The sequence below is a fragment of the Crotalus tigris genome, unplaced genomic scaffold (genome assembly GCF_016545835.1).
Source record: "Crotalus tigris isolate CLP2741 ecotype Arizona unplaced genomic scaffold, ASM1654583v1 scf7180000024151.2778019, whole genome shotgun sequence".
NCBI lineage: Eukaryota > Metazoa > Chordata > Lepidosauria > Squamata > Viperidae > Crotalus > Crotalus tigris.
In genome coordinates this window covers 291,168-316,115 of record NW_024100413.1, presented here as the reverse complement: position 1 = coordinate 316,115, position 24,948 = coordinate 291,168, and the positions used below count along the sequence as shown (strand labels likewise).

Genomic DNA, 24,948 nt, shown 5'->3' with positions numbered 1-24,948 from the left:
TATTCAAATATATGCAATATTCATTTCAAACTTCTAAGTACAGAATGTTATATAGAGAGTAAAAAGCCAAGACCGCATGGACAAGACTTCTATTATCAAATCTGTACCTTTTAATTATTTTACTTATCTAATTCCAGCCACTAGGTGGTGTATTTACAATTTATTTAAGTCACAAATAGGCTGCCTAAACATACGTAATGTGGGTGATTATAAAAAAGAAGTTCAAATATCACTGATTTGGTCTTAAATTTTGCTTTCAACCATAAACGTATGTCACTGTTTCCCAATCTTGGGAATTTTGGGAGTTGAAGTCCACATACCTTAAAGTTCCCATGGTTGAGAAACACTGACCTATATGATGTCTTTGTAATTGTGTTTAACTCACAATTCCCAGGGAGCAAAACACTTCTCAGATATGTAATACAACATATCTAGAGGACACCCAAAACTTTCTCTTTAAAATTATAGCACCTTGCAAGGAAGATTTAGAAACTGACTTAGAATAAAAAGAAGTTTAAAGTCCATAAAGCTTATTCGGGGGTCTCTATCAAAGTTTGTAGGATCAAGATGTAAAGGATCTGAATTATCAGCACTTGGATCAGACTTCTGCTGACAACTTGGATTTCTGAGTCACTATTAGTACCCTCTTAGAAGCAATTGGGGTAGACTAGGAAGCAGGCTAAATTCGAGAACAGAGAAAATATGCCAAAAATAAACAGCTTCCTTATTTATTTATTTATTTATTTATTTATGAGACTTATATACCGCTTTTAAGTGCAAGCACTCTCTAAGCGGTGTACACCAGTAAGCAATGTATATATATATTTACATTGCCCCCAACAATCTGGGTCCTCATTTTACCTACCCCAGAAGGATGGAAGGCTGAGTCAACCTTGAGCCGGTGAGATTTGAACCGCTGACCTGCTAAACACAGTCAGCTAAAGTGGCCTGCAGTACTGCACTCTAACTGCTGCGCCACCTCGGCTCATTCCTTGCTTCCGAAACTATGATAAGGGTGGGTAGTATGTTACAACTTATATCCTTGTTTAGCTATAAGAGACAGCAGACATCACTTTCTTAGTGATGTTGTATAAGATTCTATTACAGGAGATTAACTGAACTTGGTTCTGTTTTTAAAACAATGACTTTGAAATTTATGGTTAAAAATTAAGGGATTACAGACTTTTACTGTTATCATTCTTGAAGCAGTGTGGGACTCGCTGGCTGACCAGTAGAAAGATTCTATCAGCTTGATCAGGCAGATTAGACAGGAAACAGCACCAGATAAGTTAATTCTACTTTATTGTAAGGCCACGTTAACAGATTCTTGCAAGTCTGAAATTCCAATTTTCCCTGTCTCCTTTACACCCTGAGAAATTAGGGAAGTGTCTCCTGAGCTTTTGCCCCTCCCACTATCTACCTGTGGCCTATGCCAGAGGTCACCAAACTTTGTTGGTTGGCAGACCGTAGGAAAAGGGAGGGGGAAGCATTTTACATGTGTGCGTGCGTGCACATGGCGCAGCAAACACATGCGTGCTGCAAGTGGGATGGGGCTAGCGCCCGCGTGATACTCACTAGCCTTGTTTCTATGCTCCACAGCGTGGCGGTGACCATTTTTATGCCTTGCAGTGCAGCAGTGGCCTATTTTCACGCCTTCTGGTGTGGCGGCGCCCATTTTCACTCCCCAAGGCACAGCAGCGACCAATTTTTGTGCCCCAATCCATGGCATCCTGTTTTTGTGCCCCGCAGCCACGGCGCTAGCACAAGTGAGAGTGTGTGTGCGCACATGCATGCACACTGACTAGCCTGTCCCACAGCCTGGTGGCCAGCAGGCCACAGCCTGCTACCATTGGGCACACAGGTTGGCGACCCCTGGCCTATGCTATCTCCCTAGACAGCACCTCTTAGAATAGGGTTGTCAAACTTGCAACATCACATGACGTGTCGCGACATATCACAACTTTTTTTTCCGTTGCTTGCAATGGGGTGGGCGCAGTTTCGCCATGACGCATCCGGCCGGTGGCCCAGCAGTTTAACACCTGTCTTAGAAGGAAGCACCTTTCAAGGTCATTCCCACATATTATTACAGATTCTCCAACCTTCCTATTGATGAATTCTACCTAATCTACACCTGGAAACTTTCTGATGTGTTTGGACTTTATTTCTCAGAAATATTTAAAAAAGAAAAAGATCAGCCAGTTTCACTTAATGGTTAAAGGTAGTGTACTAAAAGTGGGGGGATTGTGAGATCTAGTCCTGCCTTAAGAATGAAAACCAACTCAATGATTTTGGGCGAAGCACTTTCTCTTAGCCCTAGGAAGAAGGCAAAGACAAACCATTCCCCAAATAAATGCCAAGTTTTGTCCATTTAGCTGCCAAGGGAACATGTCCTTACCTCCAAAAATATATATAGGAATCTTAGGTCATCTATAAGGCAGTAAGTTTGCTCTAGTATAATCTACAACCAATAGTTCTAAGTATCCTCTAGACCTTCAGTGTATTATATTTGATTAATTTTCTCATATTTAATTAACACAAACTTAAGAATGATGTCAACTCCACCTAAATACTTTCTTTTAATTCTCCACGTGCTTGTACTTCCATTTTTCTTCCTTGCCCTTCCCTATCTTAGGGATTTAGTAGCTAAATATTAGTAGCTACTACATTTCTTAAGTTGGCACTGAGAAAGAGTTATAAACCACAATTCCTCAAAGTCTTCCTATTAATAATTAGCCAGATTTTTCCATTATAACGAAATCTCATTTCAAAGTGAAGCAGCCTTCAAAAGCTTGCAACAGAATTCAGGTCGCTTTGCTTCTCCAACTTATTTGACTTTGCCAATGTATTTGACTTGCCAAATTTGATTTACCAGCAGAATATAAACATGGAAATCACATTTCAAAAGATTAGCAAACATCAATGGGCTGGCAAATGATTGCAGCTCAATAGCATGTGATGGAATATGGTTACTTCTTGCACACAATCAACTCTGGTCATTTGTTACAGTTTGCTAATTAACAAAGTAGTGTGAAAAGCCAAAAAACAGATGATGGAAAACGAAGAGAGTGATTATGCATTGTCACCGGGAATGATGGCATAGTCAGCTAACCAGTACAGAAACTGATATGTAATTTTCCACGTCAAAGCACAGAGACAATGTGCTTGTTAATTAAAAGTCATACTTTATACTTTACACTTCTGGAAGCAGGGGGATATGTAATAAATAACCAGAACTCACTGGTTTATTTCAGTCTTCAACAAAAGCAGGTCCTGCTTCAATGCTTTGGCACTAAGCAAAAGATATGCTGACCTTCAGGGTGGGGAAGAAGTTTTTAAACATAAGGGTTTATGGTAATCTGATCTGGACCATAAAGGATATAGAAACATAACTGGATCTCTGCTCAATGAGATGGTTATTCTCAAGGGGCAATTCATCTTCACAAATCAAAGTGCCTGTCTCCAAAGGGTATTCGCGGCATCAATTTTTATCTTCCAGATTTTGGTATGGGTTGGATGCTTCATGAACAGAATATTTCTTGTACCTTCTCATACACATTTGGAAATACTTTAAAATTAAACTTCAGATTAAAGGTTTCACGTTTACACATTTTTTCACTTTTAAATATGGTTCTAAAAGTTCACCTTTAGGTTTTTTTTAAATGAGATCCCCAAATGCTTATCAGTTGCTAGTGATTATTTAGAAAAGTTAGGAGATTTGATTCTTTCACTATTTTAATTCACTTGGATCTGACAAGTATTGTGGGAAGAGACTCTCCCAAAAAACGGCTATTGCTACAAGTGAGCCCAACTAAAGATTCAAGCAGTATATGCACTGATTTAACCATGCAGGGATGATAAAAGAGTCTTTTCGTGACAAGTACAATGTGAATAGTCATACTTTTCTATGAAATTCATTCACTTTTAAATCTGTTTCATCAAGAATTATGCCAACCTTTACATAGTTCAATTTGCTCATATGTTTAACCATTGTACAATATAACTTTTCACCTGATAAAAATACATCATATGATGCAGAGTATAATAAGATCATTAGCTTCATTTCTGTGCATTTTCTCTATATGCAGCTAGGCCTTGGGACAGTACATATAAATAAAATCAGTCTATTAATTTAACATCTGAGAAAAAAGAGAAAAAAGTCCCATAAGAGTCTCACTCCTACTTAATAATAAAAATACAATATACAGGTAGTCTTCGACTTAACAACAGTTTATTTAGTGAGCATTCAAAGTTGCTCACTGAAAAAAGTAACCAATGACCATTTTTCAGTTATGATCTTTGCAGCATGCCCATGATCATATGATCAAAATTCAGATGCTTGGTAACTGATTCATATTTATGACAGTTGCTATGTGATCACCTTTTGTGACCTTCTGACAAGCAAAGTCAATGGGAAAGCCAGATTCACTTAACAACCCGGTTACTAACTTATCAACTGCAGTGATTCACTTAACAACTTGGCAAGAAAGGCTGTAAAATGATGCAAACTCACTTAACAATTTTTTTCACTTAACAACAGAAATTTGGGGCTCAACTGCTTTCGTAAGTCGAGGATTACTTTCATAATGACATGCTATCCAAATAGATAGTCTAAAACACTTGCACAATGAAGAGATTTTAAATGGTTTTTCTCCCATTGTGTTATGGATACATTATCCTTTGATATAAGCCTTCCTATACAATGTATATTCCTTGAAACATCCTATAAAATGAAGCCAGGTTTTTTTTCTTCCCAGATTACTACAATTGGACTATTCTTCCAATCCTTTAGGGTCAATTTATATTAGCATTATACTGTATATATGGATCCAGAAATGATCCAAGCATGCAGACACATTTGTTTAAATTCAATTTAGTCTTAAGCAAGTATGAAACACACTGGCAAGTGGTTGAGTCAATCAAAGGAAAAATACATGCAAGGGAATGATAGAATGTTTCACTCATCACTTATTGTCTTTTGAAATTTTTTTTCAAAAGAGAATAACTTGCCTATCAAGTTCACTGGAATTTAGATGAAAGGAATACATCTGGAGAGGAAATAAAGTAATGGCATTTTGGACATTATTCTCAGGTACATAACATCTGATTTGTTTAAAAAAACTGATATCTGAAAACTGATTTGGGTAAATTTGGAAAAATGTATAGCTATAAACTCTAATGACTTCATACATATGTTGGGTTCACTAATTGTGTTCGGCCATGGCTTACTGATTAAACCACCAATGGTTAGATAACCATAGTTTACACAGTACAATGGCTGGCTGAATACTGCAGACCTAGGCAAAACCAAAGAAACCATACCAAATGGTTTAAAATACAAATCCAGCCATAGTTTAGGTAAAACTCCACAAGGCATGTCACCTTCCCAAAAAAACATAAATAGGCTAATATTTATTTTAGTTCAATCCTTACAATCTTAAAAAATAAAATAAGAAAACTAAGCTACAAAGTCCTCGACTTAAAACAGTTAGTGGCCATTCAAAGTTACCACAGCCCTGAAAAACTTATGACTATTTCTCATCCTTATGACCTCTGTAGCATCCCCATGGTCATGTGAACAAAATGTGGACGCTTGACAACTGGCTCACATTTATGACGGCTGCTGTATCCCAGGGTTGCGTGATTCCCCTTATGTGACCTTCTGACAAAGTTAATGGGGAAGCCAAGTTCATTAAACAACCATGTTACTACCTTAAGAACTACAGTGATTCACTTAACAATGATGGAAAGAAAAGTCGTAAAACAGGGCAAAACTCACTTAACACAGGTCTCACTTAACAGAAATTTTGGGCTCAATTTTGGTCGTACATCAAGGATTACCTTGACTTTTTAAATATACCTCTTTGTTTCTAACTAGCTCAGTGTTGGCAAACTTTTTAGGTTCAATGAGTCAAAAAGTTGGATCACTTAACCTGATTCTGCTGGCATGTCACCTTACCTCTGAACAAAAGAGAAACATATTCATTTATTTAAAATATAATTAGAGTCAAACTGTGTGTGGTGCTATGTATTATGTTTATTTATGTATTTAAGAAAACTTATATGGCTGCTCAACTCACTCTCAGTGACTCTGGGTAACTTACAACAATGAAAAACCCAATTATATTGGATATGATATAAAAAAATATCTAAAGAAATGTCAAATAATTAAAGTAAAATAAATAAACAAATTCATTTTCAGACAATCTGCACATGTGTGTACCTCATTCTCACGTGGTGTCTGCAGCCTCCCAAAAGTGCATGAAAAAGGCAGCATGCTTTTGAAAATAGTTATTGTCATGGATGGGGCTTTGCTTGTTTGTGCAGACCGGTTGTTGGCATGCATGGCCCAATACCGGGGTTGGGGAGCCCTGTTTTAAATAATTTAAATTGTTGAATTGTGCCATAGTGAGGTTGTCTCACTGTGGTAAGTTGGCCGTGGCAAGTTGTCCCGCAGCAAGTTGGCCATGCTGACTTGACCGTGGTGAATTCGCTGAGGTGAGCTGGCACTGGCAATTGTCCCATTCCATCTGTATGCACCCAGTATATATGCAAAATAATGACAATTGGTACTTGAAAGCAGAAGCTACGAAACTGTAGGCATAAGAAAATAATTTCCAGCCAACAGTGTTCATACAGTAATCCCATGAATGGAAACAACTGTAGTACACAACAAACCTACAGAAGGCAGCTTTGCTCACCCAAACAGTGGGCATGCAATCACTCAGAGCTCCTCACTGTAGATGAAGAAGGGAAAACCAACAACAAAATAAAAAGTGGTTACATACCTTCACAATCTTTCCTTTAGCCAATTTCCACTGTGTTGCTAGAAGACTGTTCTCCTTAACAGTAAGAAGCCCTCTGAACCTAACAGATGAAAAGAACAGAGGTAACATAAAACAATGCTCCAAAACCAACTTAAAATTAAGTCCACAGTTGCTGTTGATTCCATTTCTTCATATACGGGGGTCTCTCCTCCTTTCTAGTACTGCTACCTCTTGGTCTATAAAGATTATTTCCAGGCACTAGCTCATTCCATCATTTGCACAAGACTGGTCTGTGTTATTGTATACCTTGGAATTGCTTGGTGGCCAAGTCTCTCAGCTGCTCAGACAAAGGCATGAATTGGCTCCTTACCGGCCATTTTCCGCCAGGCTGGAAAATACCATTTGGCTGCCAGTTTTACAGAGGCTGTAGGCCTTTTCCTGAAGACTCAAGCACAGAAGACTAATTATAAGACTCCTCTGAAGAAAGAAAACTATGTGGGGAAACAGGGAAGAGGGGGAAACAAGAAAGCAGAAGAGGCGGAGGAAACTAGTTCTTCTCCAATTCTCTTCACAACGTCACATATATTAATTAGGCTCATAGAACCTAATTGATGTATAATGCCACTGTCAACATGGCTATAGCCAAAGGCTATATATAAAATTCCATCTTTCCTTCCCCTATGTTTTTTTTAGATAACTCACCAACTGAGAACTCAAAAGCTTACATGAACTGAAAAGCTTACATCATCTTTTCTGTCTCAAGGATTGATCCTTGTGAAAGTATTGATCAGCTAGGGACTTCGCATGCTTTCTTCAAGAACTATGATAGTTTTATTTTCCCCCAAAAAATGTTTGGAAAAGACCTTCTATTCACAGTTTTAAATAGCAAACAGAACATTTCTTTTGTATTATATGCAAGATATGGATCCCTATTGGCCATTAAACCATTAAAAAGATGTGGTCAGCATGACGTTGCAGATGGTTAAGATGCTTGGGTTCCCAGCTGGAAAGCCGACAACCCAGATTTGAGACTCAAGTGTCATGTGACAAGGTGAGCACCCGTCTTCACCTAGCCCTTGACCACCTAGTAGTTCAAAAGCATGCAAATGTGAGTAGATAAATAAGTACCACGTCACAAAGTAAAGTTATACATAAATTTTATTAAGAATGTAATTGTAATACTTAAAATTAATACGGGGAGTTTTTGACTTACATCAAGGGAACTGCTGATTGGAGATACAAATTGCATGTACTTTTATGGAGATAATGCATTGTTGTTGGCAGAAAACCCAGGTGTAGTGGACTTTGGTTGTATTATGTAACAAAATATGGACTTCAAAATACAGTAAATTTCAGTAAATTTATCAATTGTACCATTTGACAGAAACATGGTAGAATCAGTTGAAAGTTAGATATAAGTTCCAGAAAATTAGCAAATAGATACAGGTTGTCCTCAACTTACAATAGTTCATTTAGTGACTGCTCAAAGTTACAACAGCATTCAAAAAAGTGACTTAGGACTGTTTTTCACACTTACAACTGTTGCAGAATCCCCATGGTCATGGATCAACATTCAGATGCTTGGCAACTGGCATGTATTTATGACTGTTGCAGTGTCCTGGGGTCATGTGATCACCATTTGCAACCTTCTGACAAGCAAACGGGGAAGCCAGATTCATTAACAACCATGTTATTAACTTAACCACTGCAGTGATTCACTTAACAACTGTGGCAAAATAGGTCACAAAATGGGGCAAAACTCACTTAACAACTTTCTCACTTAGCAACAGAAATTTTTGGCTCAATGTAGTAGTAAGTCGAGGACTACCTACATATTGGAAAAATATTACTAAAAATTTTTATGTATTGTGCCTGCTGGAAGAAAAGTATTTGTTATTATGTGACTTGTTGCACACAGTAATTGTTCAAAGAACTGAAATTTTATAATGTGGAAGTGAGGATCATGTACCCGAAAGGAAATAGTTTTTTTTTTTTAATAATTTTTTTTCCAAGCTCTGCCCCATACATATACCGTGATATTTATCAGATGTTAACATACATTCTTTTTACATTCATATATAAGATACTTTTAATAAAATGAAATAAATACATACACATGACTTTTGGTGTTGCTCACCCATTTCCCCTTTCACTGTATCCACACTCCTTCTTCTCTACCTTCTTTCTCCCTTTCTTCTCTTCCCTACTTCCCTCTTCTTCCTCTCCTCTTCTCTTTCCTTCCTTCTCCTCTTCTCCTCCAACCTTCCTACTTCCCCGAAAGGAAATAGTTGAATGCAGCAGGAACTGTGCATGTAGTAGAATGAAAAAGGAGAGAGCTACTGCTTAGGAGTGAATGAATGCTGAATCAATGTTGATAGAATGCCAAAATGGTCATTACAAAAGCAGCATGCTAAATGGTTTAGTCATTTAGAGTGAACTCAAGAAAACTGAATTGCAAAACGAGAATATTCAGCTGATGGTTTGAAAAGAAGGGGCAAAACTGGAAAAAGTTGTAGTTGAATGGCGGTGACACCTCTAAAAGAGACAGTTGAGAACAAAAGAACAAAAAGCAGTGTATAAGCTATTGTACAGGCATGGTGGATGACAAGGATGTTTTACAAGGAGAGAAAGGTGTTATAAGAGCTGAAGCAGGAACCATGGCAACTCACCTCAAGCAGAAACATAAGAGTGAATAAAGTTTCATAAAGTAAAGAAGAATCAAAAATTCACTGACCCAAAAGAGAGCAGGAGAAAAACAATTTTAAGATTTAAATCGTCTATATAAAATCTACGTCTATTCACCAATGGTCTCCACCCTTTCCGGCTTGGTGGACTAGCAGAGGTGGCGGGGCACAGAGAGGGGATGGTTTCCCGTGCTCTGCTTTAACAAATGCACCATTGCACATGCTCACCCACTTCTGCAGCCCAATTCCAAACGGGCTGCAGCCCGGCACTAGGTCATAGATTGGGGATATAGACAATACATTCATAGGTGGCAAATGCAATCAGGTCCTAAACCCATTGAGTGAAAAGGGTCATACATTTAATCTTTCCAATGTGCAAAATTTGGGGAGAAAGTATTGATTATACAAATATAATTGTGTGACAAAAGCTAAATTCCTCAGCCAATAATATTCTACTACATATCTAGTACTTGGAATTTACAGTTAGACAACATAAATGAATTTCAGGCATAATAAGGGAATGTAGAATTCATTTGCGTTGTCTAATTGTAAATTCCAAGTACTAGATATATAGCAGAATATTATTGGCTGAGGAATTTAGCTTTTGTCACATAATTATATTTGTATAATCAATACTTTCTCCTCAAATTTAATAAGTGTAAAACATTGTAAAAACATGTGTTTTAAAGAAACATTACTCTTATTGCATCGCCAACAAAATGCTGTTTTTGACAATCCTTTTCTATAAAAATTCTATAAATATGTAACAGAGTCCAATAAATTCTAAATACTATCTTTTGTTGTATGTCATAATATATACAGTATATACTACATTGTGGGTATAAAAATTAAAACACTCTCCCATTGTCTGGGTACTATAACAACCCCTAATTCTTTATTACACTCATTTCTTAGCATCTGCATATGAAATTTATTTATTGGTAACAACTATCAATGGAAATTTATAGTATTTTTTTAGTTTTAATGGATTTAGCAAATTGCTCTAGTATCTCAAATGTTTCTGAAGCTGAAAATTCCACTGATCTAAAAATGTTCTTAACATATGTAAGTATAAATATTGCCACTGAGTTAATCTGGTATATAATATGTATTACTTAACAGAGAGTATTTTAATAATGTATCCTCACTGTTGTCCCTAAGTCAATACCCCTGCTTCTATCAATTTTTCCCATTTAATCATCTTTTCCAAAAATTTTAAAAATTGGATTTTAGTGACATTTAGTATATGATATCTGCCATCATTCTATGATTTTTCTTAATCTGGTAAGGTTTGTATGAAATAAAGGAGCATTGCAGTGGCTAAGAAATTACTATGATTAACCTAGTTGTTAGAGGTTGTGATTTAAGGTAGCTGTTCTGAAATATGAAAGTAAGGGAACCACAAAGGAAAAGTATAGAAGTATATAGGACTTGTTAATACAAGTTCTCCTCTTCCAGGAAAAGATCTCAGAAAAATAGTGAGTTCACCAATGCGAAAGCTGTAGAAACATGGATATTGCTATTGTTACCTATTGCAACTGGGTCTAGGACAATTCGCCATGGCCATTTCACTATGGCCAACTCACCATAGCACAACTTGCCATGGCCAACTTGCAGCAGTACGACTTGCCATAGAAATTCCACATGGCATTAACTCAATGCGATAAATGTTATCTGCTACTGTTTCTTTTACAGTATCTCCATTGACAAAAATGGAAATTATGTCAAAGAAGCAGTAGCAGATAACATTTATTGTGTTGAGATGGAATTTTCTGTGGCAAGTTGGCCACGACGACTTGTCCCACAATGAGTTGGCTGCATTGAGATAGCCGTTGCCTTGAGTTGGCTGTTGTGAGATGGCCACAATGAATTGGCCACAGTGAACTGTCCCACTCCAATTGCAACTTGCCATGGCATTATAGATATAGAGACATAAATGTAGAGTCTGAGTATTCTTTACACACATATAACTCTTAATTATGTAGGGAAAGAAGATTAAGAGATAAGAAAAAAAAAGAGATAAGAAGTAAACTGCAATGTCTCTTCTAGTCAAACGTCAAGCCTATTTTTAGGAGGTAGAAATATAAAGGAATGAATAACAGAATTGGAAGGGACATTGGCAGTCTTTAAGTCCAACCCCCTGTTCAAGCAGGAGAGCCTACACCAGTGGTTCTCAACCTTTTTAATGCCACGACCCCCAACCGGTCGTAAGTCGAGGACTACTCAACAGGTCGTAGTCTTTGACTACTCAACTGGTGCAGCACCGTTTGCAGAATGGGACTTTTGGCGGACTCAGCAGGGCAGAGACAGCCTGGACAATTCCTATTGGCTTTTGAAAGCCAATAGAATTAGACTCTATTCAAGAGAGTCTATTCTATTGGCTTTCAAAAGCCAATAGAATAAAAGGGAGTAGCACAGCTAAGGAAAAGGGGGAAAAAATGGCGGACTGCGTTGTTTGGCGACCCCCGTGAAATGGTCGTTCGACCCCAAATGGGGTCCCGACCCATAGGTTGAGAACCACTGCCCTACACCATTTCAGACAAATGCCATCCAATCTCTTCTTAAAAACCTCCAATGATGGAAAATCAGGTTAAACTAATATAAGAATTATAAAGTTTTTAAACAGAGCCAATAGTTAAAGACACTGGATTAGAAGGTGAGAGGCTGTAAATTCTAGTCCTGATTTAGGCACAAAATCAGCTGGGTGATCAGTCACTTTCTTAGTCCCAGGAAGGAGGTAGTGTTCCTATAGTTATCAGGATTCATGTTGGAGTTGATGGGCCACTACACAAAACAAAACACATGATTTAAATTAGATATAAGGTTCTGGAATATCTCTGATACAATATTGCTTGCTATACTAAATACAACCTTCCAAGTTGCATTTAATTTCAAAAACAGTTGAGAGATCCATGCAGAGTAAGTTTTAATATGTCAGTTGAACTTGCAATTTATTAACCTGTAATGCATTTAGAGATGTTCCTTATATTAATATCCTTTTTAAAAATTACAGAATCTGTTCAAAGTATTCTGACTCATCATTTTGCCTAGTTAAAAGCTAGGCTTCTATGATCTCACTGTCAGAAAAGCTGCCACATTCTGTAACATAAAACATCTAACAAGTACACAGCAGCTGTTCATACTTGCTAGGAAAGTATGTTATAGCAATGATGTCATGGAAAAAAATCTGGAATTGATTAAAATGTATCAGACAGCCAAGCTATTCAATCTTTTGAACAATACGTGTTCACATATTCCACCATCTGCATTACAGCTCAGGGCAGTGAAGAATAGTTCCCCTTAAAAGATTATCATTGGAGAGAGGGCAATTGTCATGCTTTAGTAGTTTTATTTAATAAAACTCTGCTTGTAACCAGATAAATATGCAAAGCTAGAAGACTCATAACTGTTAAACGGGTGGCTTCACATTCATCATCCAATCAGGAAAAAAAGGCCAACCTTTCAACTTTTAACAACACATGCATGTATTACATATTTATAGCAATGCATGAAGCTTCTAATAAAAAGCTTCCAATAAAAGCTGATTAAATACTGGGAATAAAAATGTTTAGAATACAGAGAGAATTAACTGATTTGCCCAGTTTGAAAATTCTAATCTTTGAATTTCTGATCCCGCTTATTTATTACATGAGTTGTTTACTGTTTCAATTTATGAAACGAACAACTTTAGCACTTAGCTTTGCTTACATCAAGAGAGAGCCCAAGGTTGGTTTGAAAAGCAATCATATTTATTGCTTTTCAAGTAAGTTTTATTATTTTTAAATTTTATGGATATCTTTATGTATTTATAAATGTATTGAAGGCTCTTCTCCTTTCCAGTCTCTTTTCAGTCTACAGGTGTTCAACAAATAAAGAAAACAATGACAAACAAACACATCTGGTATTTTATGAGCGTGAAGGGGGAGGATTCACTTGAAGCTATTCTTGCTTAGTTCTTTAAGCATAGGAACTCTGCAAGACTGAAGACTAGATCTGGCTATAAATAAATTAACCAATTAATAAATTCTCCTGAGCACATTGCAAGAAATCAAGCTATAACCAAATTGCAACTGTACTGAACCAATAAAAGTAATTCTACAGAATCTGTTTTAAGGTGTAATACAATTCTTCTCTCAAAGTCAGCAAAACTGACATCATTATCCATGAGGAAAATCTGTATCAATTATCACATTGCATCTAGTACAGCTGAGGTTAATATCCAGCTGAGAAGCTATATTTCTTGAAGTTTCTCTCAACCAATATTCATCAGCCTTCAAGAGACAGGAAATGATAAGTAGATGTAAACAGGATTCCTAGCTAGAGAATACTCAACTGGGAGTCAATTAACATTAGCAAGATCGTTGAAATGACATACTAAAGAGTAGGAAATCTCTCGAGACCCTTAGACTAAGAATATTTCTAGTTTCTTTACCATATGTGAGCAAAAGCAATCTATCAGGAAAATGGTTGGAGGAAAGAAAGACTGGCAGATCTAGTAAGTTCAAGAGAGCTACTAATCACTCATTGACTTCTGCCAAGATGGTATTTTTTAAGTGTGTTAGGAATATAATTCCTAGGATTCCAAATAAATTGCAATTCTAACACATCTAGTGAGTGTCATGAAGGGAAAAGATGTTCTGTACAAAGTTCATGTGACAGAGTTATCTCAACGTTCTTGTCTACTCTGCATAAATATGTAATTGTAATATGGTACAAATACAGCCTTGAAAAATTCTTTTAAATAATATCTTTACTGTACAGAACAGTGCATGCAGGCCACCAAGTATATTACTGATATTCACAGTGTACAAGGAGGGAAGAATTTTTCTCTGGATGACGAAAAATGCTGAAATATCATGCAATTACACCATTCTTCAAAACTTTCTGTAATCCTACAAGATTACTTCAATTAATCAGAATAGAGCTGAAAGGGGCCTTGGAGGTCTTCTAGTCCAACCCCCTGTTCAAGCAGGAGAGCCTATACCATTTCAGATAGGTGGCTGTCCAGTCTTTTCTTAAAAGCTTTGGTAATGAAGCACCCACAACTTCTGAGGGCAAGCTGTTCCACTGGTTAATTGTCCTCACTTTTAGGAAGTTTCTCCTTAGTTCTCTCCTTGATTAGTTTCAAGAAATAGTAATTTTTTAAATTACTATTTCTGGGCTCCAAGATCACCTCAGATGGGGACTGCAGCCAAGAAATTAAAAGACGCTTGCTCCTGGGGAGGAAAGCTATGGCAAATCTAGACAGCATACTAAAAAGCAGAGACATCACCCTGCCAACAAAAGTGCGTATAGTCCAGGCCATGGTTTTCCCAGTTGCAATGTATGGCTGTGAAAGTTGGACCATAAGAAAGGCTGAGCACAAAAGAATTGAGGCCTTTGAACTATGGTGCTGGAGAAGACTCCTGCGAGTCCCTTGGACTGCAAGGCGTTCAAACCGGTCAGTCCTAGAAGAGATCAACCCCGACTGCTCTTTAGAAGGCCAGATCCTGAAGTTGAAACTCAAGTACTTTGGCCACCTAATGAGAAGGAAGGACTCACTGGAAAAGGGCCTAATGCTGAGAAAGATTGAGGGCAATAGAAGAAGGGGACGACAGAGAATGAGATGGCTGGATGGAGTCACTGAAGCAGTAGGTGTGAATTTAAATGAACTCCAGAAGATGGTAGAGGACAGGAAGACCTGGAAGAATGTTGTCCATGGGGTTGCGATGGGTCGGACACGACTTCGCAATTAACAACAACAACAACAATTTTTTAAAATATTTAATTTTGGGTAATCAATTCCTGGAATGTGATGTAACAATTGCCATAAGTGAAATATTGAAAAACATTCTGCTTTCAGCTAAACCCATACTTCAGTCCACTTAATACACGGCAATATAAATGTGAGAAATAAATAAATAAATACTACTGCCAGAATGGGAGAGGATAATATTTGTTTCAGCATTTGTAATAAATCTCAGGATTTGGAGAAAAGGTTATTTTCATTTGGAAAGTTTATATATGCTTATGCTGTAAAACAGAACAACAGAGTTGGAAGGGACCAACCCCTGCTCAAGCAGAAGAACCTATACCATTCCAGATCAGTCTCTTCTTAAAAGCCTCCAGTGATGGAGCAGCCCAACTTCTGAAGATATTGTTCCACTGGTTAATTGTTTTCACTGTTAGGAAATTTGTCCATAGTTCTAAGTTGCTTCTCTCCTTGATTAGTTTCCACCCACTGTCTCTTGTCCTGCCTTCAGGTGCTTTGGAGAATAGGTTGACCTCCTCTTCTTTGTGCAAGCCTCACAAATATTGAAGCAATGCTATCATGTCAGCCCTAGTTCTTTTCACTAGACACACCGCATTCCTGCAACCGTTCTTCATATGTTTTAGCCTCTAGCCCCTAATCATCTTTGTTTCTCTTTTCTGCACTTTTTTCAGAGTCTCAATATCTTTTTTATACGGTGACCAAAACTGGTTTAATTTATTCAAAACAGAAGTTGGAGTAAATTATTTTATATATTTATGCACTGGATTTATGGTGCTATCCAATTTCTGGCATTATGCGATAGTGAAAACATAAAAATAATGTTTAACAGAAAATGATAGTGACACAGAAGTATATGTCCATTTTAGCCAATGAAGTAACATTTTTTTAGACTTTCAAGAAGTGCTATGCCCATTCAAACAAAAGCATTTTTCCGAATGATGAATTACGAAGAACAAGGGGTGACATGACAGCAGTGTTCCAATATCTCAGGGGCTGCAACAAAGAAGAGGAAGTCAAGCTATTCTCCAAAGCAACTGAAGGCAGGACAAGAAGCAACGGATAGAAACTAACCAAAGAGAGAAGCAATCTAGAAATAAGGACAAATTTTCTGACAGTTAGAACAATTAATCAGTGGAACAACCTGCCTCCAGAAGCTGTGAAGGTTCCAACACTGGAAGTTTTTAAGAAGAGACTGGACAGCCATTTATCTGAAATGGCATAGGGTTTCCTGCCTGAGCAGGGGGTTGGACTTGATGATCTCCAAGGTCCCTTCCAACTTTATTATTATTGTTGTTGTTGTTGTTGTTATTTGCAAAGCATGCAGATCTTTAGAAATAATTTTCTACAGTAACATGCTCCTCTGCATTGATAAGTATTTGAGTAATGCAATCAACTAAGCAGGCCCAATTTAATAGATCTATTTCTCATAATCCCAAGAATTTACAGGCACTGACCTCTATTTCACAAACTCATTTTTGAAATTAAAACTTAAGGGAAGCTTTCTGATGGGATGTCTTCTTACAGAGATTTTTTTTTTCAAAATGGGAAATTTCAACATTAAAAGCTTAAAATCAATTACCAAAGGATTCCAAAGAAATTCTCCATTGCTCTGAGAAATAAGATAGGAAGACACCTGTCTCTTTTGCTGGAAAAGTGTTCAGGAAATTGGAAGACAAGTTTAAGCACACCATGAATCAAAACAGTCTACAAGGTCTTGATTAAGACAGGTGCTGTGAAAGGAGACTTACAAATGTTTTTGTATCATTTTCCTACTTAGACAAAGATCTGAATGCTTCTATTCTTCATACAGAGAAAAGCACAGACAACTGTGTTACCAAGAATATAGTGAATTGGTGAAACAGCCCATAACATACATAAAATCCAACTGCTAGAATTTTGATATGGATTTACAGTAAGTTTTACGATGCAAACCATTCAGAACATCAAACCTGCCTTCATTGAGCAGATGAAATATTTTTTCTTCTACTAGGTAAAATCCATGCAAATCAGTTTTCTTCAACCTGGCACCTTCCGACACTGACCACATTGCTCATGATTCCCAGCCAATATTATCACCAGAGCTGTTGACTGAAAAATTATGGTATATATTGTACAGCTATCTGCACATAGTAGGTTGTGAAAGAGATCAGCAGGGGAGATTTTTACAAGTTTATGCAGAACTTTAAAAAATGCTGGGTGAACCAACTCATTTTGTTCCTATTCCCGAAGTAAAATGATGCAGTATTTTCTAATCATAAGGTATGGAAGAATGATTTATATTTTTGACGTGTGGAGCACATCTTCAAAACATTTTCAGCAATAAATAGTAAAGCTTGGTTAAACTATTTCTATAAATTCTTTGAATGAGATATCAGTGTGGCAATGTAGCATTCTTTTGCATTAAAGCTATCATAAAACACTGAACAGCTGCTAAAACCCTTCAGAGTACGGTTTAGCCCAAATAAAATGAAGTTTATAAGCAAAATAATACTGAAGAATGCATGTAGATATTGAGTCTTACCTACCACAGAATGATTCTCACATGTACACACAAAGTTTCTCTTATTTGCAAATCAGACATACCTAAAACCCATTGAATATATTTAGCATCCATAAAGAATCATGTTAACACTTACTGCATAACATTTTTTATTTCTACTTAATAACTAAGTCACATGATGGTGAGATGGGTGGCTATATTAAAAGGACAAATAAATACACTACACAATACAAATTACATTTTCAGAAACACTGAAATTTATGTCACGTTTCTGGTATTGCTGCACTATTCAAAATAGTAAACAAAATTAAATTTGAAATACTAATTTTTAAAAAGCTATTACAAAAAAAGATGTATTAAAAAAGTGATCAGTTTCAGTACTTAAAACATAAGACAAATTTCCTATGGAAATCACTAAGATATTGCTCAAGAATCAGTTTGCAAGAGGACACTAATTTTTTTCCTGGTAAAATTTAAACTTTTTCAGTTTAAGTACAATCACTTGTAAAGCCCAATGACCCCATAAATCCATCACAGATGGGACATTCAAAAGGTCCACTTAATCCAATTGTAATACATAGGTATGTTCGTATAAGTTATCACAGAATATACTGATTCAATCTGATGATTCAAACCAATTCAGAAAATTGATCCAATGTTGATGTCTGAACTGAACTGCTAAATTAGGTTGGTCTGATTTCAAATTGGTTAAAACAAAATCAAGAAAATTAATTTTGCATATTTGCAGGAGGGGTGTCACAGAGAAGATGGTCAAGAACTATTTTCCACAGCTAGAACAAGGACCAGGAATATCAGATATAAGATGCAGCAACCTATATGTCATTTTAAGAATCAGGAAAATCTTCCTAACAATTATATCTGTACAACAGTGACAAACACTCTACCAATAGAGATTGTTCTTTCTTCTTTGGAGGCTTTTAAGAGGCTAAACAGCAACATCATGAGTATAGTGTCACACCCATTGCAGAAGGTTGAACAAATCAGAGGTCCCCAACCACCAGGCCATGGACTGACACCTGTCTATGATCCACCTGGAACCAGGCCGCTTCAGTGCACAAGCAGGATCCAGGCAACATGCAAAGCCACACTTCCTCAATACACTGAAAAAAATGCCTCCATGGAACTGGTCCCTGGTGCCCAAAAGGTTGGGGGCCATTGGACTAGATTATCCTGTTGTCCCTTCCAATTCTACAATTGTTAGATTCTATTAGTAACAGTAGAAAAGCAGTGAAAATTCATCCTGCCTTCAATAGCAGTTCCAGTTAAATGTCAAAAATGTGATATAAAAGAAAGGTTTTCTTTTCTTGGCACTAGTAGCATCACAATTATTAATTTTAAAAAATAAAACACTTGATTTTGGCACTGAAGATCAGTTCTACATCAGAAATGATGGCTTAAACTTTTGCTCAATTACCCATTTATCCAAAGCATATAAACCTATAAAATCACACTTTCTCTTCTGCCAGCTGATTAATGAGGTATAGAACACTATTAAATACGAAAGCAAGCTCATACTTTAACATGTTCGAAGTATGTTCTTTATATACCAAATTGTGCATAAATCACATGTGCTTTTACATTTCAAATTTCCATGCCTTAAAAAGTGGCAGAGCTAATTCTATGTGATTTCCATAACTTCTATTACTTTTGAGGTACAGTATTTCAGAAATCAACATAATGTCATGTTCAGATCACAATCAATGTAGTTTGACATTTTTTGTACTAGGGTTCCAGTGTTAACACAATCTATTAATTTTACACTATACTAACTCTCAAAATTTGGATTGATTATATCTTTAGTGCAGCTTTACTGGCCTATTTATTTGCTTGTTCGCTCTTACCAGTGTGGTGATCTGCACTGAACTGAAAAAAATTAACTTTTATAACAAGGAAAGAGGCTTGAGGTATTATTTTAGAAACCTCTCTATGATTAAGACTCTTCAGAAAGGTTACCAGCCGAAGGAAAGGAATAATGGTTAATATGGTCAATATGTACACTGGATTGAATTTCAGCTCATGGTAATCACTCTTAATTAATCTTTGTAAATTGGTAACTTGTAGTCAGACTCAATATTTTAAAATATTATCACAGCTCATAGAAAGTATTTCATTTGCTATAATTTAAAAAATAAATATTTTTCACCAATATAAAAATTATAAAAAATATATAAAAAGGGGAGTCTCAGTTCACCTGGAAGTTGGGGAAGATCGTTTTAATGGCACATACATTACCATACTCTGACAATTTGTTCATCATAAATACACAAAGATAGGGAGTTCCTTGACTGCAATATATTTATAGTGTGTTTGCAAGGTAAGCCTGGGCTGTTCTCAATATTGTTTTAATGAAGACACTTATTTGAATCAACAGAAAGCAGTATGTAAAAGAAGACTTTAAAAACCTTCAATTGAACATTTCTAGAAATTTTCATCCCAAAACTTTTGTCAAAAAATGTATTTTATGTAATTTAATGCTAGCAGAATGCATCCATGATCACCATCTAGTAGTCAGAAGGCATGACAAAAACTCCCCAATTTCACAAAATGTGATCAGATTAACCATAGTTTCAACTAGACCAAGACCTAGACCAGGGGTCTTCAAACTTGGCCCATTTATGACTTGTGGAGTTCAACTTCCAGAATTCTTCAGCCAGCGTGCCACAAGTCATAAAAGGGCCAAGTTTGAAGGCCCCTGACCTAAACCAAGCCAAATCCAAAAACGCTAGAGAAATCCTGGAAGCCTGACACTCAAGACAAATCAGTCATTAAAAGGCACAAAGAGATAAATGTCTACATATTATTCAAGAGACAATCAAAAAGCCAAAAAAACCAACAACCCACCTCCTCACCAATCAGCACACATATGAAAGAGATTAACATAAAGATTAACATTAGACAAACAATCAAGAAGCAAACAATATCCCAATAAAGGAACTGCCAAACAAGCTAACCCTGTACAGCAGCCCAAATAAGGAACCACCAAGACCACTCCCACAGGGCAAGCCAAAAGTATACAAAATGAGAGCAAACCCCACTCTCTACTAGCACTGATGATGTTGATATGGTAGTGAAACATCTGCAAGAAAACAACCAAGCACCAAGGACCTCACACTTCTCTCCTGAGCTACAAATATTCTCTTCTATCAGTACTCTATATTAAAAAAAATCATCCTGAATTGCTTCATTTTTAAGGTAGAAAGATAGATTATAAGTACCTAGTAAACCAAGAAAATTAACCCAGCTGCATGATTTTATCTTATTGCTCTTTGCATAAAGAATATATTGAACTATTCAAACTAAAGGACTCAAAGTAAAAGAACAAATGTCAGTCCCTGTCACAACATTTCCTGCAGCAGGAACCCTCTTCATATGCTAACAAAAAAATCCTTTGAAAGCCAGAATCCCTGAAGCCCAAAGTTGATGCCTTCCATCTTGAATGTCAAATGCTTCAATGAACAACATTAAATAATTACCAAAGAAAAGATTTAGGGATATTATAGACCTTTGTATAACCAGTGACACAGTAGTACAAGGAAGACAGTCACTTAGAGATCAAAGTAATAATGATTTTTTATGTTAGAATATGGTAACTAAAATGTACAGAAAATATATTATTTTAAATAAAACAATACTACTTTTACCCACATAAAAAATCAAAGTCCCATCATAAGTTTTCAAGTTAGAAAGTTAGCATGTGGTTTCTCACCTTAAATAAATAAAATGTGGCAAAATATTAAATAGAATATGGGGTCAGCTTGGATGGCACTAACACGCTTTTTTTGCCATCTTTGTTTGTTTATTTGTCTTGTACTGTTCTTTGTTTTTAAATGTTAACAACTGCAAACTGCCTAAAGTTGCTAGGAATCAGGTGACATATAAATACAGTTAATTTTATTTTGTAAATTTCAATATATTTAATTATCTAATATAAACCATTATTATCTTCCAAAATTAGATGATGCTGAATTATCGTAATATTCGCTTAGAAATGCAAAACAGATTTGATTTTGCATTTTGCTAAATTCTTCCTTCACAAGTCTCCAGGGATCCTTTCATACCATGGTCCCTTCCTGCCAAAGGGCTTCTTTGATGTGGCCTAGATTGGATCAAGATTGGTCAAACTGTTATTGACTCCAGTTAATAAGCAGAGCTAATGAGCAAACATTAATCACAAGTCCAGGAAGTCTGCTTTAAATGCCTACATATCTTTCTCAATTGTCTGAGAACTAACCCAGATGATCAGCCACACACATGGTGCAATTATTTTCAGACTATACTATTCCAGCTTTACACCTCTAAAGGTTAAAAGCTAGCGCGTGATAGATGGTATAAAGGAGATCAGAAAAAAGAGTGCAAAGAACAGGCATTCTTCATGTTGTTCTATTTTTAAAAGATGGTGGTTTCCAACATCTTATTTTCCATGTGAATTCTAGAAGACACAAAGACTAGATTTGTCTACACTACAACTATGTGTATAACAAAATAACAACACTTAATACATTTTGCATAGAGATATCTTGACTATACTGTATATACTGTATGTCTATAACAAAATAACTACAATAGTTAATACATTTTGCATAGATATATCTTGACTTCTGAATCAGTGTTTCCTTTTCAGTCTACAAGTCTCAATCCACACTGATTATATTTGCACCAATTATTCACTACAAAAATCACTATTTAGGACATGTATATTTTTAAAAAAAATTAAAGTCTCTGATCATAATACTTTCTCAAACAATCTTCCCACAAGGAGGTTATATTTAGTTTGTTTAAAAGAAAGAAAGCAACCTAAATAATATCTTATGCCTTTATATAGATTATTCCATCTTTTTGCTTCTTTTTTATGAATTTGATTCCATATACACACAGTTCTTTTGAAGCTAAGAAAAATGCATAATAGAAAAATACATTCATGCTCATTTTCCTTGACACTAAATCCATTCAGTACACTACCAAGTATTAATCTGTGAAGGAAAAATGTATTTCTACGGAGATACAAAGTTATTCAGCTACTAACATCAACCTTACCTTTTTCTCAAATACTTCCACATTTACAGGCTCTATGACATTATATAGTTTTGCTGATATAATTTAGATTTTAATTCTATCTATATTTGTCTTGAAGTAAAATGTCTATAAGCACATTTGCACACCTGATATTTATGCTGAAATAGAAGCAATGTTACATTATGTTTAATGGAACTGCTAATTTTGTTTACCTTCAAATTAAAACTTTGAATATTTTTATCATGGTTTCTGAATCATTAACATCAATCTTACTTTGATTATGAAATATAAGAAAGAAACTGAATTTCAAATGCATCTATGTATTTCTGTAATTGCATCTATTGATATCCACCCAGCTTGGGACCAGTTCCAAAATTAGGGCAACACTAGAAAACTCTTCCTAATTTCCCCAACAGGAAAATTGGAAGCCTAATTAAATCAATTTACAAGGGATCTTAAGATAAAATTTAAAAGCATCCAGAAGCAAAAGTGATGGTTGCAATGTCAGATTTCAATTTGTTCTGATCATGTCCCTTTGCCCTCACACCTTGCATTTTATACTTGTATTCACCCTTACGGAGATCTAGAAAACATGAAGTCTTGCAACTGAGTTTACAGCAGTTTGATTTGCATCAAGAAATATTTTGTTCACTTTTAGCTTCCTTGTCATCCAACATTCCTATGTTTGTTTTATATGCAGAATATTATACACAAAAGCAGATTTACATAAATGACGGTTGCCTGATAATAATTTTGGAGATGGGTAAAAACTATCCATTCACAGTAGCCTTGGGAAGAGGAAGGTTTATAATATATACATTTGTGGGGGGTGAGGAGTGTCCTCCACTCTCTATATTTTCATTTATTGACTCAGACAAAAACTTTGTTTCAATCAGCAGTAAATACAGGCGTTCCCGAGTTCATTCCGAGGCCAGATTTTCTGCAGGAACACTTTTCCTAAGGATATGTACCCATCCTACCAGGTTCGATATGACAGGAATGATCCTAGTCCCTTCCCCTAAATATTGCCATCTGATGGGAGCTCAAAAGTGTGACTTTTCCATGGCAGCCCCTGCCCTGTGAAATACTCTGCCTCCTGAAGTTTGGCAGACCTCCACCTTCCTAGCCTTCTGTATAATTTGAAGACCTGGTTCCCTTCTCCCACCTCCCCACAAGCACTGGGATCCGATTGGATAGATAAGTTTGACTTGGCACCATGGTTTTATTTCTTTATTTCCTAAATCCTCACTTTCCAGAAGATATTTCCTTGTTACATATACAGGTAGTCCTCAACGTACGACCACAATTGAGCCCAAAATTTGTTAAGTGAATTTTGCTCCATTTTATGACCTTTCTTGCCATAGTTGTTAACTGAATCACTGCGGCTGTTATGTTGGTGACATGGTTGTTAAGCGAATCGGGCTTCCGCCGTTGACTTTGCTTTGTCAGAAGATCACAAAATTGATCACAGGATTAGGACACTGCGATATGAACCAGCTGCCAAGCATATGAATTTTGATTATGTGACCATGTGGATGCTGCAATGGCGATAAGTGTAAAAAACAGTCATGTCACTTTTTTCAATGGTTTTGTAACTTTGAACAGTCACTAAATGAACTATTGTTAAGTCAAATACTACCTGTAGTTTTAGACATTGTTTTATTATTGATTGGTAACGCACAGAATTTGTTAGAAATGGGTGACTATATCAATGTATATATAAAACAAACGAATTCTATAAGCTTACCTTCTTGGTTCCAATCCTGTCTGTTGGTGAAATTTGGCAAGATTGATGTTCAGGACATTGAAGTAACTGCTCATATACAGCTCACTCAATTGTCTTTTGATCCTCACACATGAAATTCAGCATGACAGTGATCAAATGAATATGCTGTCAAACATTCTGAGGTAGATTTGCCTTTGAAACATAGCCCTAATTATTCTCTCTTCATATGGTATTTTATTTCTACTCTTCCCTCTTCAGCTTTCCCTTTTCAGCCAGCTCAGGGTCATCTAATATCAACCCACATTTAAAAATGCCAATCATTTATCTTTTACAGTTGCTCATTAAATATTTTGGTAATATATCATTATAATGAATATGAGAAAGTATATGTGCATCAAACACTGTGGTGGAAAAAGAAAGCTAACAGTACAAAACTTCCACTACAACTCAATCTTGACAAATGCAGTTAATGTGTCAACATTAATTTT

General features: G+C 36.2%; 1 protein-coding gene across 8 annotated transcripts in view; it reads right to left on the bottom strand.

The window, feature by feature from the left end:
* The window catches only part of BMPR1B (bone morphogenetic protein receptor type 1B), a 188,138-nt gene that overhangs the window by 111,469 nt on the left and 51,721 nt on the right, over positions 1–24,948 (bottom strand). For 6 of the 8 annotated variants that reach the window (XM_039322848.1, XM_039322853.1, XM_039322850.1 and 3 more), the window contains one exon: positions 6,786–6,864. The gene's annotated coding sequence lies outside the window, so the exon portion shown is untranslated. Of the gene's footprint in view, positions 1–6,785; positions 6,865–7,070; positions 7,234–24,948 lie in introns of those variants that run through there. The other 2 variants (XM_039322852.1, XM_039322855.1) reach the window with 1 other exon arrangement.